Source organism: Bombus flavifrons, chromosome 6 (assembly GCF_040668555.2).
Source record: "Bombus flavifrons isolate JBK064 chromosome 6, iyBomFlav1_principal, whole genome shotgun sequence".
NCBI classification, from domain to species: Eukaryota; Metazoa; Arthropoda; class Insecta; order Hymenoptera; family Apidae; genus Bombus; species Bombus flavifrons.
In genome coordinates this window covers 730,094-747,606 of record NC_138447.1, presented here as the reverse complement: position 1 = coordinate 747,606, position 17,513 = coordinate 730,094, and the positions used below count along the sequence as shown (strand labels likewise).

The following is a 17,513-nucleotide window of genomic DNA, read 5'->3' as shown; positions in this document are numbered from 1 at the left end:
TACGTTTATACATCGTTCGAACAAGCAAAATTTACGGGAATTTAGTTAATAAATTCGGAAACGTTCAAGTAAAGAGGAAAGGAACGATCAAAGAGACGTAATACGATTTTATATCAGAACTCCATTAGAAAGTTAGATAATGTTTTTAAAACGTGAAATTTTTCTGACGAAATGTATTATGCCAACTAATTAATTAATATCATCATCACTAGTCGAACTTTCATTTGTGCGATAAATGTATTTTAATAAATTATATTTTAATAAAACCAATATCCTACGTTATTAGTAGAACGTTGTAATCGACCTATACAACCTGCAACAATCTGCTATAGTCAAACATCGTTATATGTGTTTCTATTCGCTATGGAATTCAACTATAATCCACGTGGCGGTAGAATTTATTCTCCTTTGCTGAGAGGATCAACAATGATATGTGTATACGCATGTAACGAAAAGAAATACTCTTAAAGTAATAATATATAACGTTTTACTAAATACAAAATTTATATATTCATTATTAACAGAATAACTATTTTATATGTAACAGAATAACTTGAAGTATTAACGCACACCGCTCTATTCTCTTATACATCTCAAACAGGAATGAATTTGTTTTATTGCACATTCATTCATTCCGTGTTTTCCTTTTGTCTTCCTCTCTTTCATTCCTCGCTCGTACAATACGGATGTACACGCATCTATTTTCTAACAAATACAAAAGAAAATAAAGATCAACGAATTTTTTTTTTATTTGTAATATTAAATAATAAATGTATTCGTATTACAAATTCCGGTTTTGGTACTATACACGTAATGTCGACTGACACCGAATAGCAGCATAGAATATCATTTTAAAAACATAATACAAATGAGGAAACGTAGGGAAATTTTTCGGGATTGAAATTTTCAAATCTCAAGACAAAAAAAGTTGGAGACTGTAGCAGCTTGTTTGAAAACTGTGGCATTAAAGTTTCCTCCGGCTTTCCTCGTCAAAGTTTCCATTCCAGTGAGGATTTCTGCTTTCGTAACTAGGTTGCAACCCATATAGGTACATGGTGTATGTATTATAATAGGCGTTGAAGTGCGGCTGGTTTAAAATTCAATGGTTCGTCCTCTCGAGATTAATTGGAAATCGATATTCTATTATCGAAAGTAATATCGTACTATACCGTGACCAATTCTTAATCAGATATCAGGTAGATACACTTCTAACATCTTTATCGTCGTGTTGTCTTTTCCCTCGTTTCTCCTCTCTTTTTTTAATCTCGATAATGGATCTTTGATCTTTTTTCAATTGGGGAACGTTTCTGCAAAGTTCGTTAAGTTTCTCAAAATCCGTTCGCCTGAAATTTATAAGTACTTGAATTCCATTAGCGACATAATCCAGATGGAAAGAAGAATCTTGCCTTTTTTAGTGGATACGTACAATATATCCCGATTAAAAGAATAAAGGGATATTGCCTTAAAAGTAATACTATTTCTTATCGAAGATTTCTTTTCACGTAGTGGCAAGCGTTCTAGCTTCTTTGCATTTTTGTTGAAATGCAGTCTATTTCGAAACGAAATATTATTGGCAGAGATAATATAAAAAAAATTATTAAAACTATATCTATAGATAGGGCTCATTATAAAAAATATACCAGTGAAGCGTAAGATGTAAAACGTAGATATAGATTATAATAATTTAATTATACGTAACAATTATTATGCTCAATCAAGTCTTCATTCTTTGATCATTTGCCCTTTGGACATAGCAACTATTTTTTTTTATGGCTTTCCACGCTCATACACACACACCTACATACGTTCACACGCTAGAATTCTTTATCAAACATATTTTCTCATGACACATGCACTTTTATTTACAAAAATATCAGGTCACAATGGGCTTTCTTTTACCATACGCGTTATACGCGTTTGCAATACTTAAAATCTCCAGATCAGAAACGAAAAACTCTACCTTTCAAAGTAATTTTTGTTTTACACTGATACCAGTTTTTACCGCCAACCGTAATTTCGAGCAATACACTACTCGCTTCTTACTTGTACACACGATTCTCTCTCTGACGCATTTTCCTCGACCCATTGCATCGCAAGCTTCGTGTTCGCGGCCTGGTCTGCGACAGACGCTGACTTAGCATCTTTTTTACTACTACCACCGTATATCTAGGAAAAGATATGGGTCAGTTGGTTTCCTGAATTTCGACCGCCATTCGGTTTTTAGCGCTACGCTTTTAAGTGTTGTATCTTGAGAACCATTTAAGTTGTTCGCTTGAAGCAAAAATGCATTGTCAAGGATGTACTTTGCTTTATCATGGACGAGGTACAGAGAGACCTGGTACCTTATAGGATTAGGATTTTGTGTTATGAAATACCGATCGCTCAGAAAAATGACTTTGCTAAAGTACGTATCTAAGATGTAGAGCAGCGAACGTAGTAGGTACATATATTCAATTCATATCGAAGATTATCTGTATAATAAATAAAATTGTTCTCAATTAAACAGATAAAGTAGATAATGGCGAGAATACGAATATCCATACTTAATTAAGATTTAAAACATGAGAAGATTTTCAAATCTTTATAAAACTATTCTATTAGCTATTCTATAAATAGCTAATGCTTACTATATAATATACACATGTGTACGAGTATGCATCGATATATCGTATCAGATTTTATCTGTTTCTCGACAAACGAGCTACTTGAATAAGGGGAGTTCGATTCCATAATATCTTTGATTATAATCCTATCGACCATATAATGATCCTCATGATGAGTAAAATACGATGTAACGAACAAGATTTCACCTTGAATTTCAATGTTAAGGTGAATTTTGCGGCTACATTTGTTCGCAGGTTTTCACCGATTTAGAAGTGTAGAATAACTCTACGGCCGATTCGATTATATGAGTTGCGTGAATTCATGTATATGCAATATAGCGGCAGGCTCGATGAAAAATCACTTTTCGATGTGAAAAATGTGATATTAATGTGGATTGTAGAAATTCTTCCGCGCTGAAACATTTCATAGCGATTCATAAAGATTGATCTTCTCTATAGCATCCTGTCACAGTGCTTTGCTTTTGTTCCCGACTAGCGAATATGGGTCATGCGTATAATGTATACACTTCCAGCAATCATAAATTGAATGCATTTTTACGACAGGAAATGTTGTTGATAAGAACGATATACCAATTTTAATTCGAAAAGCGTATAAAAGTAGAAAAATGTATGTTTAAGTATATGATATTTATACCTAAAATATTATTGTTTTCACTTATTTGTATGATACGTTAGTTTTCAATAGCCGTGAAATAGAGTCTGTTCTTTTCTTCATACTTTTGAGGAGTGAGCGAAGTGCAGAAAAAAATAACAACAAGTTTTCTTCCGAAGCAATCGAGACACCAGAAAACACGAGAAAGGCAATGTTAATTTTTGTTCTTTGAAATAATCCGACAAAGTATTTCTCCAATGAAAACAATATCTTCATCAAGTTCCAATTTTTTCATTACTATAATTAGATTTACGTCCGTAATTATGCCACAACTACTGTTTATAATATTGTTATAAACTTCCAGGAAATTTTTATTCTAGAATTACATAGCTGTTATAGATATAGTATATACTTGCAAAAACGTGTAATCGTAATTGTTTCATACGAGATTTGTCCAGTGATTTAAAGAACGTAAGAAGACAATTTTGTATTTACGGAGTACGCAGATTATTCAGGAGAAAAAATTCATCAAAAGTGCACTTAAGGGATCAAGAGATTTAATGAAATTTTTGCCTCCTAAAATTTGTAATGTATATTACTTGTACGACCTAAAATTAAAATTTTTTTGGGCGCAACAACGAGAGAGAGGATTCATCGACATTCGTATGGGCGTCGCTATATGACGTTCATTCGCTAAAGAATTCATGGAATATCGCATGCAGCTCGCTAGCATTCATTCCAAACGGACAATCGCGTATTCTTGGTCAAAAGCATGGCACGAGCTAAATAATTGATCGCTAACTTTTAAAAGAAGAGAAATATAAAGAAACGCTAAAAAAGAAGGAAGAAGAAACTCGCTTTCGTATCGTTCGTCTCGTGTGATCGGAAGATGATTTCGTGTGCTGTGATATAACTTGAAGGGTCGGCCGAAGGAGAAAGAGGGAGCACGTATAAAAAAGGAAAGGGTAATCCATTCCGTCCACCAGCGAGCTAATTGCAAGGTAGAGTCACGCTTCGTTACCTTCGTGACATTATCTCACGCTGTCCAAACTTTGTTCGGACAACTTTTCGTAGAGTGTATCGCGTGGGATGCGGTTGACTCAAAAAGTTATGTGATCATTGCTAGCAGGCTTGTATTTTATTCAGTCACGTGAGTAACGATAGTTACTAGTTGATCTAAATCTCTGGTGGAGATACGTAGCATGTACGTTTGTTGCGCACTTGTTTCGAAATTGTACGGACCCTAAAATTAAAGCTACGGAGTGCACAATCAAAATTCCCCACTCCCACTCCGATTCCTCCTCTTTTTATTTCCGACTACGACTCTGACTCCGATCCCGACTCCGGGCAACATTTATGATAAATTGTTGACATACTAATTATACATACGTATGTAAATAATTAAATTATTAATACTTAGTAAACAGTATATTTACATATATATTATATAGAGTATAAAACACTAAAACTATGCTAACAGTGAAAGCAAATAAAGGAAAAAAAAGATGAAGATAAAGGCGCCAGTAAAGAAGAAAGATATTTGTTATATATGGTAAAATATATTATATAAATTCTCTTTCTAATGTGAAAAACAGTAAGCTCGATATTTATAATTCAATATTTACAGTTTTGTACAACACGAGATCTCATAGAGATGAACAGCCGTTCTACATTACTTATTATTATTACTGTATTACAGGATTATCCATACCTTATACTTTTATAAATACAGAGATACAAAGTATTTTTGATTAATATACAAATAATTTTATTACATATTTTAATAATTTCGTGCATATTTTTGATTTTTGTAAAATTTACTAACACGAAGTCGGAGTCGGTATATTTTCTACCATTTTCACCTCCGGCTCCAGTGATTAGAAATTCCTTCTGAACTTCGAATCCGACTTCAATACCGCTGTCTAAAACGTCGTGCGATAATACCAAAAAGCTTCGAAATCAATTTTGGAATCTTAAAATTTGTTCGATAAACTTGTTAGTTTCAAAGAGGGAGAAGCGAGGGCAACTGTTTCAGGCAACTGTTCGCTTCACTTGTTTCGCGGATTCATAATCTCTATGGTGAATTGAAATGCTACTAATTAAAACGTCAAAATTTGAAACGCATGACACGAATGAGCGCAAAATAGAAGGTGTCTGAAAGTGCAGTTGGCGATGTTAAACTCGATAGACGTTCGTTGATACGCACGAACATTTGCACACGCGGTTTGCAGAATAGAGTGAAAATAACGAACAAAGGCAATTATGGGCTATGTGTGCCATTGTCCGTCTCGCTTGTTCCTAAATCATGTATCTACATCGTTGGTTAGTTATCGACGCTACGAAATTATTCTGCCTATCGTAATGCGCGTTCAATTTTGTGTGGAAGTGAAATGAAAAAGATAATTACAAATAATGAAAGATCTCGAATTAGTGCTCCTTTTTTTAATGTTCAATGCAGGAGTATTATCTACAGCAGAATACTTTTCCTTTAATATGGTTAACAACGATCGGCAACAAGACAGTATTTTATGGATATATAATATTGGTTCGCCAAATTTAAACTATCGAGAAACGACATTTGATATGCACCAGCCTAATGCGTGAAATAATGCGCAGATGAATATCTAACACAGCGTACGATACAAGCGCTACGTACAAAGAAACAAAGTATCTTGTATCACGTGCTATCCGTATGAATAGCTAATGGTTATTGTAGGAGCGACTTGTGTAAGTCCATAGCGCAATTTGTTAGACACGCGCTCGAAATGGTTTTATGTAATAACCTATTAACTGATAATACACGTTTTCTAGCCGAGAACCTTCTGCTAAATCGACCGTCACAAGATTTATCGAAGAAACGTTACGAGCAGATTGCCGGGCGACCAAAAACTATGACTAAACTCGACGACTAGCCGCGTACCAGCTGATTACTTCAATGAGTCCATCATTGTCGTCGGCGATTGGCCGACAGTGCGGTAATAACCCTAAGATCCGACCCATTACTAGGACCTAGCCTAGTCTACGACAATGGCACAGCGGCATCGCAGTGCCTGCGACGCTGTGTATCGGGTCTAATGGAATTAACTACCGTGTTTCTTTGTTTAGATTCCACAGCTGCAGTGCATTAATCGATAATTAGGATACACTTATCATACACATATACATAGATGTCAACATCGATCTTGATGTCGTCAGTCGTGATGAAAATTCATTACTAGCAGAGATTAGCGTGAAATTCAATGATCGATAAGTTTCTGACGAAGTTATATTCCACTGTAAATCAAGCTTATGATTGATAAGCAATTTGATCTCTCGTTAATGATTCCACGCGAAGATTCGTAGTTTTTATTCTGAATTATTAAAACGAAATATTTTCTAAAAGAAGGTTAACATAAATAATATTATTTCACGTCAAAGAAACCAGGCTTAACATTCTTCTTAGTTCATGAAGTCCTTAAATCGACTTCGTATCGGATTTATCAACAAACATTCTCTACAACGCGATCTCCCGCGATCTTTCCTTTTTTAATTTCTTTGAAAGACCAACGTCCATACCTTAAACGATAGTACGAGCAATCAGGGGAAAGCGTCGAGTAACCAGGCTTCCCTGTGTGCTTTTAGAAAATGACGAAGTTGAAGGGGTAAGTTGCAAATCCTACGCGGATTGGAGGGTATCACGCGAGAAAATACTTTTAAGTCGTCGCGTTTCTTCCAACAACGATCGACGTATTACAGAGCACGCCAATCCAATTATTCGTGGGCTAATAAAATACACTTTAACCGCTGGATATCGTGTCGTGTGAATAAATCTAGGCCCAGGGAAAGTTTATTCGTTTTAATTCCGATTTATATGCTATGTTGTATTGTTTCGTTCAGTACAGAAATCGATGAGAAACGTAAAAATCCAATTGACTCTGATATCGATTCGCGATGCATCTGCAGAAAATTCCTGCTGTAAATACATTACACGAGTCGGCGGGGGAAACAAGCGCGAGAATGAGGTAAATGTTGAAATTGGAATGTGTGCGAAGAATTCACAACGATACGCGATTTTTAAAGGTTCCTTGTGTTTCGTTTTCCACGACCGTCGGTTCTTTTTATAAATTCTTACGCCGCGTTTTTCAAACTAATACGGTCATATTTGACTAATGCCGCGTTGGATCTCTGCGAGAAAATAATTTCGCTGCCAAAGTAGATCCGATTGCAGATTGAGCGAACGCAGTTGGGAGATTTCAGAATTTTATACGACCCGCTATTTCTTTTTAAATTTAGATTAAAGTGAAGAAAATCGAATCTTGGAAAATATAAAAGTACAGAAAGTAAAATTGAAAGTTGCCTCGCACTCTAGTTATACACATAAATATATAGGTATACTATGAGTCGCGTCCTACTATGTTATAAAACATAGAACTACAGGTACAACGCTATTTTATTTTTGATTTGTATATTTATTCTCGTGTTTGCATTATTTTCTTCTCTTTGAGTAACCAGTCTATTGTAGTCATTATTCACTCCAATATTTAGACCGTGACTTTTGTTACGTATTGTGATGTCTTTTATGATTTGTTATTTAGAACGAGTGGATTTGTTTGCGAGTCTGTTAATAAAACTTTTATGGTGTTATAAAACAGAGATTAAGCCGTTATTTTATATTCGAATACATAACAAATATACCAATATATAAATAAAATAAAATTAAATTAAATAAAAAAGAAAACCGATTTAACGTCTGGACTCTTTATCCTAGATTTTTCATAGTTAAAATATTAGATATGCAATCAAAACGAGATTTCTAAAAAGAGTTAGAAGTTTATTAGACGAATAAAAAATTCATAAACTATTCCAAATTAGACGGTACACTGTCCCACTTACTGAAATTTTTCTAAAAATACAGTACAAGGTAAGGAGTATTTTTATGGACTTAGCACACGCAAGGACACCGGTGACTCCGATAAAAACCAAAGGTAAAATTTGCTACGGCGGTTAATCCAATCAATCCGTGGAAACGCATTTATTTTGGTCCAAGTTTTTGCATCTTTATTGCGGACGTAAAGTCAAACAACAGAAGCTAAAAAATACAGAAAAGAGGATGACGCTATAAACGAAACGGTCTCTTTCTCGACAACGGGTAACAAAAGATCGCATATTGAATGCTATCAAAAGTATGTACGTACACATATCCGTTGGCCGGCAGTTCTCTGTGTAGGTCGCGCCGCAGCCGCAGCTGCAAATGTTTGTATCCTTTATTACAAGCACCGTTTGTTCCTACGCTACGTTTGCATTACCGCGAGAAAGTTTCTTTTGGTTGTGCCCACGGTCTAGCTAGCAGCCATTGACACACGTGCATAGAAGAAAACGCGTCATTGTACGAGAGACAGATACATAAAATAGGAGGGACTGCAATCAGTGAAACGAAGAGGAAGAATATCAAAAGAGAAAAACGAAAGGAGGAAAAGGAGAAATGCAAAAATAGCGAAGAAGAGTGAAAGGAAAAGAAGGTTAAAAGCAGAGGAAGTGGGGCGAGTATTGGAAAGGAGCAAAGAGCGCAATTGATGCGTTCTAGGGAACCGGAAAAATTGAGCTGACAAATGGAACGGATAAGGTTACAGAAGTGACATTAATTTCGAGACGCAGGAAACAAAGTACCGTTTAGGGTATAGCAACGGATGTTAGAAAACTTTTTATTAGGTCTGTTCGTTATAAGTTATTGGTATGCTGTCATCCAGCTACGGATTTCGTAAAAAGGGGGGAAATGGAAATTTTGTATCGTTAAATCGATGTAGAGGTGAGTTTTTAAGACCATTCGGAAAACGCCGAATTGACATTTACTGGCAGAAAACAACCGAAACTCAAACGCCGTTCCAGAAGAAGCAGATGGAATCAAGATTCAAGAAAGAATCGGAGTTTACACGTCAAAACGAAAAAGAGAAGGCAAGATGGTCAGTTAAATAAAATCATCGATAAGAACGAAAGAAACGGAGATAAAGGACGAGGAGAAGAAAAAAGCACGAGGGAATGTTCCTTTCCTATTATCGGGTCGCCATTTTTCTTCATCAACTCCGTCCGACTATGGGATCTGAATTCTTCTCCTTCGTTCTTTCTTACCTCTTCGACTTACAATTGATGTCAGGAATGATTCATCCGTTCTGCTCTTTCTATCCACCGTCGAATGAATTTCTGCTCGACAGAAACGTTGAAGACCTATACGCATTTGAAGAAACGAAATGATGCCGCAAAGCGACGAGAGTTAACATCTCGAACGTGGTTCGTACGACCATTTTATCGATGTTTCTCGTTAATAATGCGGTAAAGTGTATCATACAAGTTTAAAGCTGCATGCACGCTACGTAATATAACGCGTTACACATAACAAGTTATAAAAATATGCATATAAAAGAATTATAAAACAATTTGTTGTGTAATATTATTTTAAACTATTTTTATATGTTTTGTAGCTTAACGAGGTACCTCGTACACGTAGAAGCTTCGAGAACCTATTACGCGACGTATAATAATACGAGATTATATGACGTCTGACCATAACTAAATTGTAACTACTGAATCCACGAGCGAATCCAAAGGAAATGCATAATTCATCGAGTAATCGCTCTCGTGAAACGCTTACGATTTTGTTAAGCAGCAATTCCAGCGTATCTTCAGGGTTTACCACTGCTAATGTTGACCTCGTTGCTGCAATCACTCGAGCATTTCATGTGTATTCGTGATGCCCACACATCGATTGCAATGGCAATGTTCTCGATACGTTGCGCATCAAATTAACGAAAGAAATTTACTCTTCTAGTAGTAATGGGGTTATTAACCCATCTGCGTTGGTCAAGTATATACTATATATTTAATTTTGTTCTTGAATCATGATCGCGATGTCAATGAATAGTATCGGTACGTGTGAGTCAATGTTATTCGTCCCTCGTTAGGTAAAAGTATCATGCAGAAGAATTTAACGGATAAAATTAGTAATTTTGAATCGTAGCGAGGGTCGTCGATTACACCAATAACTCGATCTACGTTTCTCGTTTGTCATTAAATTCTCTACAGACGAAGTAGAATTTTCCAGGCACGCAGGAACTTTTATCGATCATTGGAATTTGTCAATGTAACGAGAAACGAGTTTCTTTGTTCCAACACCAAATTATCGAAACTTTAACCAAGCGATTGCTCTCAAGTGCATAATGCAATTCTCGAGTAATCGAAGATACGTCAGTTTCCGACCGAACAACGACGCATCAGACGCATCCAAGATTACAGTAATACGTTTTATTATCGTTTCTCCCGTTATCATCACAGTTTGAACTTAACGTTTATTTGTCTTAGACCTTCCGCTTAATCCGTATCTCAAAGGACAAACTGTTCGTTTGCCTAACGTACATGATAGTCAAGGACAAAATGATAGACAAAATATGTCGGACTAACGCGAAGAATCCTCTATCGCCTTTGTCACAGATTTCTGCAGAAACGAGAAAATGTTCTTCTATTCGCGACGATAAGAAGTATGCATATAAAGCGAAATGAATTTTTATTAAGAAGATGATATTTGATGTATGCGAGAAGTTATGTAAAACGGAACATCCGTAACCTTTTCACATAGGAAATACATATGTGCACATACCGTTCTCTTTAAAGTTAAGTTACCATATTTCTGTTCCAGCCAAGAAATCAACTTGGCACGGTTTCTTCCCCTTAAACATCTATCTATTATCGACTACATTACGTGGATTTGGATACTAATGTACATTACTTATCCTTCATCGGATAACATCACTGTATAACGCTATGAAAATTCGAAAAATTTTTATGCCACATTTTTAAGTTCCAATGTCCAAACGTTAATTCGTAATGCTTTATAGTTAGTAATCTTTTGTATAAATGAAGCGAACTAAACGACGATAATTTCTCGATGTCAAATAAATACATATCTAGACTGAAATCTCTCACGACTCCTCCTAATAAATACAATGCAGACGATAAATTCACATTTATGTGTATCGACATTCGTGTTGCTTTACCATTTTAACGTAAAACAATGATTTATCATGTCTGGAACTCTCACCAGAAATCAGCTTCATCTAAATAAAATCAATATTAAAATGCGCTTGTCACAACTTATAATGGAATATAAAATCACACTCTCGTATTACCGAAGCCGTTTTGGCAAGCGTTTCGTTATCGATTCTAATCTCACCAAACTGGGTATCCACTTAACCGACAGCTCTCTCCACTCAGAAACACATCAGATTTGGCTAACCTAGTTCTACAAGGTATAAATTCGCTGAGAGATGTGAATAGTCACTTTTCCATGTTTAGGTGTCAAACCACTAATTCAGTGGATGCCTCGAATTTAATGGAAATTCCTGTCTATGCTGAAGACGCTGTAACACTTGATGCAATTTATCGCAAGGACTTAGAAACTTGAGAAAACGTCGATAATAAAATACTTACTGTTCAAGTTTTGCACCAAGAACTTTTATTTTTTTACGCGTTTCACACAGCGGCGAAAACGATCTACAGATTTCCTAAGTTTCGTAAATGTTGGAAGTTTTATTATTAGGAAGTAGCTGTGGCTATTAGTTCCGAGTGGACAATTCTTACTGTTAAACTTCTTCTCAGGCATATCTTATCTTATCGTAATATAATTTTAAAACTGCAAATTTATGACTTCTTATGATTTATGCTATGTTATGGCGTTCCTCGATGTCATATGAACACCGTGTGTGCTATAAATCTGTGTCTCTAAAACAGTAACACATTTTTCTGAATTCCTGTCGTAAGCAGGAATATTAGATATATACATATATTTCATTTCGACCAAGACATTTCAGACTTAATATTCTTGTTAGGAAACAGTTATAATGCAAATAAATCGCTCATACAGATCATTGTCTTCTTGTGTAAAATTTTATTTTTGTATGTAAAAAAGTAGAACAGGGAACGATATCATCGGGGTGAAACAACGCTCGTCTGTGCACTTTGTAAAAAGCAGATCATTAAATTGGCAGTACTGACGCATTGTTCTTTTCTCCCTCTATCGTATATTATTATTAAATCGATTCGACGTAATAGAAAAAGTTTTCGACGTCGCTTGCTTTTGATTGCGATGGTGACGTGATTAGATGAATGGATCGTCGTTAGAAGCTCTAAGATCCAAATTCAATACAAGTCGCGTTTACTCACGGAGACATAATTTTTGTTTTTGTCGTTCCGTGTTTTTTCTTCGTAGGATGGCTTCTCGAAAATTGGAACGTTACAAAAATATTTTGTGTATCTTTTGTAGTTATCGTCGATTAATTAGTAATTATTTCACCGACATAGAAGCGTAAGAAACAGCGAAGCGGTTTAATTAAATCAATACGGCATATTCACACGATAAAATAATGAAATTACTCGCTGATGAATGTAGGTAGATAATGAACTTTCAGCTGCGATGAACTGTAATCGAAAAGGAGAAATATTTTATAGAGTGTGCTATAGTTGGGTGCAGCAATCAATTGTTTTCAACGCTGCTTAAAACCTATATTTAAATATAGATCTCCACGTATAGCTTCGCTATTTTAGATTAATTTTCGCTCGATTAATAACAATTTCACCCGATGATGATCTGAATCTCGATTAAAACGCGAAACATTACGTTTAGTTACATAAAAAATGCGATTTTTCATTGTAAGCGTTAATGTAGCGGAACTAACAAATTGATCGAAAGCGAAACTTACAAAAGCAAAATAGAAAGTTTCAATTATTCAGAACAGTTTGAAAGTGGGTTGCGTGAAACAAATCGATGTTTATAGAATATAATTATCCTAGAGAAACATGGTGTAACATCGGTAAGAAATGCTTACGTAGTTATTTGTATACATACGTACCGTTACAAAATTAGCAAAGTACATATGTGAGTACCTGTCATTTCGCTTAGATCTTTCACGTATTCCTTGCTCCCGTTCAACCTGCCTTTTTCATGTCGAACCTTGTTCCTTTCGACATTTGAACGCTAACGTGTTCGAGGCGTCGCAAGTAACATTGTCGCTTGACACTGATCAAGTAGATTTCTTAGTTCCCTTTTAATAGCGGTATCTGCGAAGTATCTCTCTACGAAGTATGACTCTCAAAGAATATCTAATTGATAATTCGCAAGTTCTATAGTTACGAACATTCGCCCGTGTAGCAACTTTAAAATATGGAGAATTTTTTGAGCTTCTGTTACAATATTTCATAGTCTATTATTTTCAATAGACTATTATATTTAAGTTTAAGAAAAATTCTTGAGAAACAAAGCACGCGTCTCTTGAATAAAGCGACGCTAAGCTTCTAATTGAATATATTCTCAGCAAGGAGCAGCAATCGAGTTTGATCGCGTGCAATAAAGAATTTTAACTGAAATGAGTCGTGGAAAATATACTGAAGCAGCTTTAATCGGTTGTAGTTTGCTCTTATGAGTAATGCTTGAAAAAAGTTTTATTTTCGAGCTCTCAAATTAATTAATTTTTTTATAAGTAGAAATATTATTTCTTTGTAAGCATTTTTGCTCCTGTGTTGCAAGATGAAGTGTCGACGGCTACATGTTTACAAATAAAAGCATCGAATTCATTTCTAGTACACTATGGGCTCTTTTCCACGTGCGGCTAGTCACACGCGATGCTGAAAGAACGAAGGTCAGCTTCATTCTTTTCAATAGAGCCATACATTTTTTAACACATTAATCAGTCTCTCATGGCATTCCTTATAAAAAGTTGTAACCTATTTATGTCGAAAAACTATTAATACTGAACGAAAAAATTGTTGGTAAATCAGATATCGGTTCGGTGATGTCGAGCTGGTGTAACAGATTAAATCCTGTTGTTGATATCCGTGATCGGCTACAGTACGAATTATCGAGACGCGTCCTGAGCATCTGAGTTCGACAGGTTCGAGAGCATCCAAATTTCGATATGGATATCCGCGTATCAGGAACTGTCTGGATGTCTCCGCACGTCGAAGACGGATTATTTCCTTCGGTTGGATGATAAACCAGTAAAATCTATAGTTCGCCTCCAGCGATCTTAGTTGCACATTCCTGTTATCAAAATTCCAGAAAAGAGAGGGTAAAGATAGAGAATGTTACAGAGAATAGAGCGAACAAGAAAATTTCGATAATATGGTAATTCTAGGTATTTCCAGCGATAATTTTTCAATAATAGTGTTAACAATATTTTTAACTAACAAATAACTCTAGTGACAAATTTTCAAAACTATCGAGCGCGGCCAATTGCTCCAAACTTTGCCCTTTCTTGATGTTGTAGGAATAGAATACTCAATTTATTTTCCACCGTTGTATCGAAGGAAAAGATCCCTTTTGTCTTCGTCTCCCTGTTTAAGATTCTTGCCGTGAGGAGGCGTGATAGTATTGACAAATTTTATTGACGCTGTAACACCGATTTGCTTGATATCTCAGTCATTCGTTTATTCTAAACGTAAAAAAGTTTATCGCAGACAAATTTTTGACGATCGATTTTTGCAATGTTGAATAATAGCTAAGTAGGACGACAATTTAAGTTACTTTATTATTTACAATTCCTAATAGAATTCTGTTTATGTGTTAATTTAGTATCGATTAACTTGTTAACTGAAGAAAGTACGAATTGCGTCATCAGTATTCACAGTCCTATCATATACCTATACTTATACATGTACCTATTTCAACACATTGTATCGCCTCAATCTAATCCATAAAGTTTGTTCGTTTACATCAGTTATTTGGATTTTACCGAAAAAGGAGAAAAAAAAACAATTACATTATTTCGCTTCATCCGACTAGTCACTCACAACTCGCTAATCGATCGACCGTATTTCCATGCGAAATAAAACAGTAACCAACAGTCGCTCCATGGGATTGTGGATTTTTCCCCTCTGCTATATCCGGCTGGGAGGATCGTTGAAACGTTTTCGTGTTAATCTGACCTTAAACTTCGCCGAGCAGTACGAGTGTACGCAAAGGTCGGAGCACGCAACGAATCCGTTCGCTTTTTCTCTGTTTTTCCATCTGAGTTGATAGTACTCTCGAAGAAAGAGCATGTGCGAGAGAGAGAAGAAAAGGAGAATGTTGGATCTATTCAAAAGTTCTGCAATATAAAACTTTTCAGTTGAAAAGTTGCGTCCTGACGGAGGCATTTTGAGGCTCGAACGCGCATAAGAGAGTAAGGAAACAGAAAATCATGAAAAAAGTTGCTCACAGAAAGTGGGTCGCGGTTGTAATGCGTGTTACGACGCTCTAGCGAGCTACGATCGATAAACAGTTCAAAATTTTTAGCGACGTTCGTTCTGCGACCTTTTGATCCGAGCCTCGAACATGGTCGACCAAAGTTCAAGGGCTCCTTCTAACAAGTGCCTTTACGTTTCTGGGCCTTTTTAGGATTTATCAAGAATCGCTTCTTGTTTTGATCGAGACTGAAATCTCGATCGAATGATCATGATTGAGCGCCAATGAACGTTCATCGCATATTACTGCCGACCTTTCTACGCTTTGCCGATAAATTAATTGAGGATTCTTACATTCGATATGTATCAAAGTGTAAGCTGGACAAACTTATTACTACATCCTACTGCATGCTGTTTCTTACTAGTGTTCCTTCAAAGGAATTCAAATGCAACGCGGAAAAATATCGCCGACTGTAATCGAAGTGGAAGAATGTACACAGAGAAATTTGTTTTATGTCGTTGGAAAGTGCGCCAAGAAACTGCTATGATTTTGAAATTTATGAGTACGTGCATAGCAAAAATGTGAAAATGGAAATACAGCTATTTTTACTTGCCGTTTTCAATGTCCCATTATCACGTGACTCGCTAAAATCGTAAATTATTGCCAACATTTTACATCTCGTAATCGTATGGCAACTTTCGTTTCTTGTCTTTTTCCCGCGTGTTAAACATTTTTAAATCGTAATATTCGTTAGCATTTTAAACCATTTATTTTTACTTATAACATACAAAATGAAGCTCCTTTATATTTCACATGTATTTCGAAAAAATTCCACGTTGTATCGATCTTAACAAGAATTACGAACAACCTCGTGCGAGAAAAATGACTTAAAAATCCTTACAGCAACGAGCGTCTATAAATACGGAGAAAACAAAGCAGCGCGAACGTCGTACAAATTTTTCAAAAAAATCGTCGATCCATATATCACCATGGCTCACTATAGCGATGGCTTTCCCGAAAAGAACACGAAACACGATAATGGAGAAGCAATCCTATTCGAAGATTTATGTATTGGCGTTTCACGCTGATACCAACGTGCTTCAGCTTTGCATATCGATTCTATCTAACTTCCAGCCGGTACGGTGTAAACCGAAAGATCGAATAGAAAGAGGGAAGATCTTGACGCGACGACAAAGGATTCGTTGTTTTTAAATAGCGTTAGAGAGACAATATAGTGGAATGAAATTTTCCTATCGTCGAGGCTTATATCGTACAGGGGAAAAAATCAAAAAAAGAAAAAGAAATAAAATTTGTTTCCATGGAACGAAAGGGACGAGCACGCTCTCATGGAGATACGATATAGGTTAAGTTAACAGCAAAAAAAAAGGGAAAGCTCACAGGTGCATATTCACTTAGGAAAAACGGTTAGGAGGAGATCCGATGAAAAGAAGTTTCTCCTTCGGTGAGCAACCAGAAGAATCCGTGTCAACGTGTGTAGAAAATAGACCACAAGAAACAATATTGACACAATTCTTTCAATGAAGAAGGCGCGATCATAGCTGCTCGCGTGCAATGAGAAATCTTGACTAGAACGAATTGACTAGAACGCGGAGAATGTGCTATTTCGGTAGATTTAACCGGTAGTAATTTGCTGTTAGGATTAATTCTCGGCGAAAATAGTGATTTAAATATTGGATATGGACTTTCATTGTTCTAAAGATGTGTCCTTGAAAACGTAGAGATGTAAGAGATACGTTATATCAGTTTAAATAATTTAAATGAATTTTAACTTACTAAATCTTTTAATGATTTCGTAAGAAATATCATACTCTTGTTCCGCATTTCAACGTATTGTTAACAGACATCGAATTGGCTTATTTCGTCTTACTTTTATCGTCACTTGGTATTAAATCACGTTCCTAAATCACGGATCTATTTCTCGCGCGTTATTCGTTTGATATATCTGTGACATAATGTGGATCAATTCGAAAACTATGCAAGCATATCAAGCACTTGCTTGATATCCGTTCATCGTAAGAGTTCGTGGGGTGAGGGGGGAGATTTAAAAACTAACTTAATTCTCGATCGAACACTGCGAACAGAGTAATGCAAT

The 17,513-nt window shown here is 35.8% G+C and overlaps 1 protein-coding gene across 1 annotated transcript in view; it reads left to right on the top strand.

The window, feature by feature from the left end:
- The window catches only part of igl (IQ calmodulin-binding domain containing protein igloo), an 83,713-nt gene that overhangs the window by 51,414 nt on the left and 14,786 nt on the right, over positions 1-17,513 (top strand). The gene's annotated exons all lie outside the window — the stretch shown is intronic.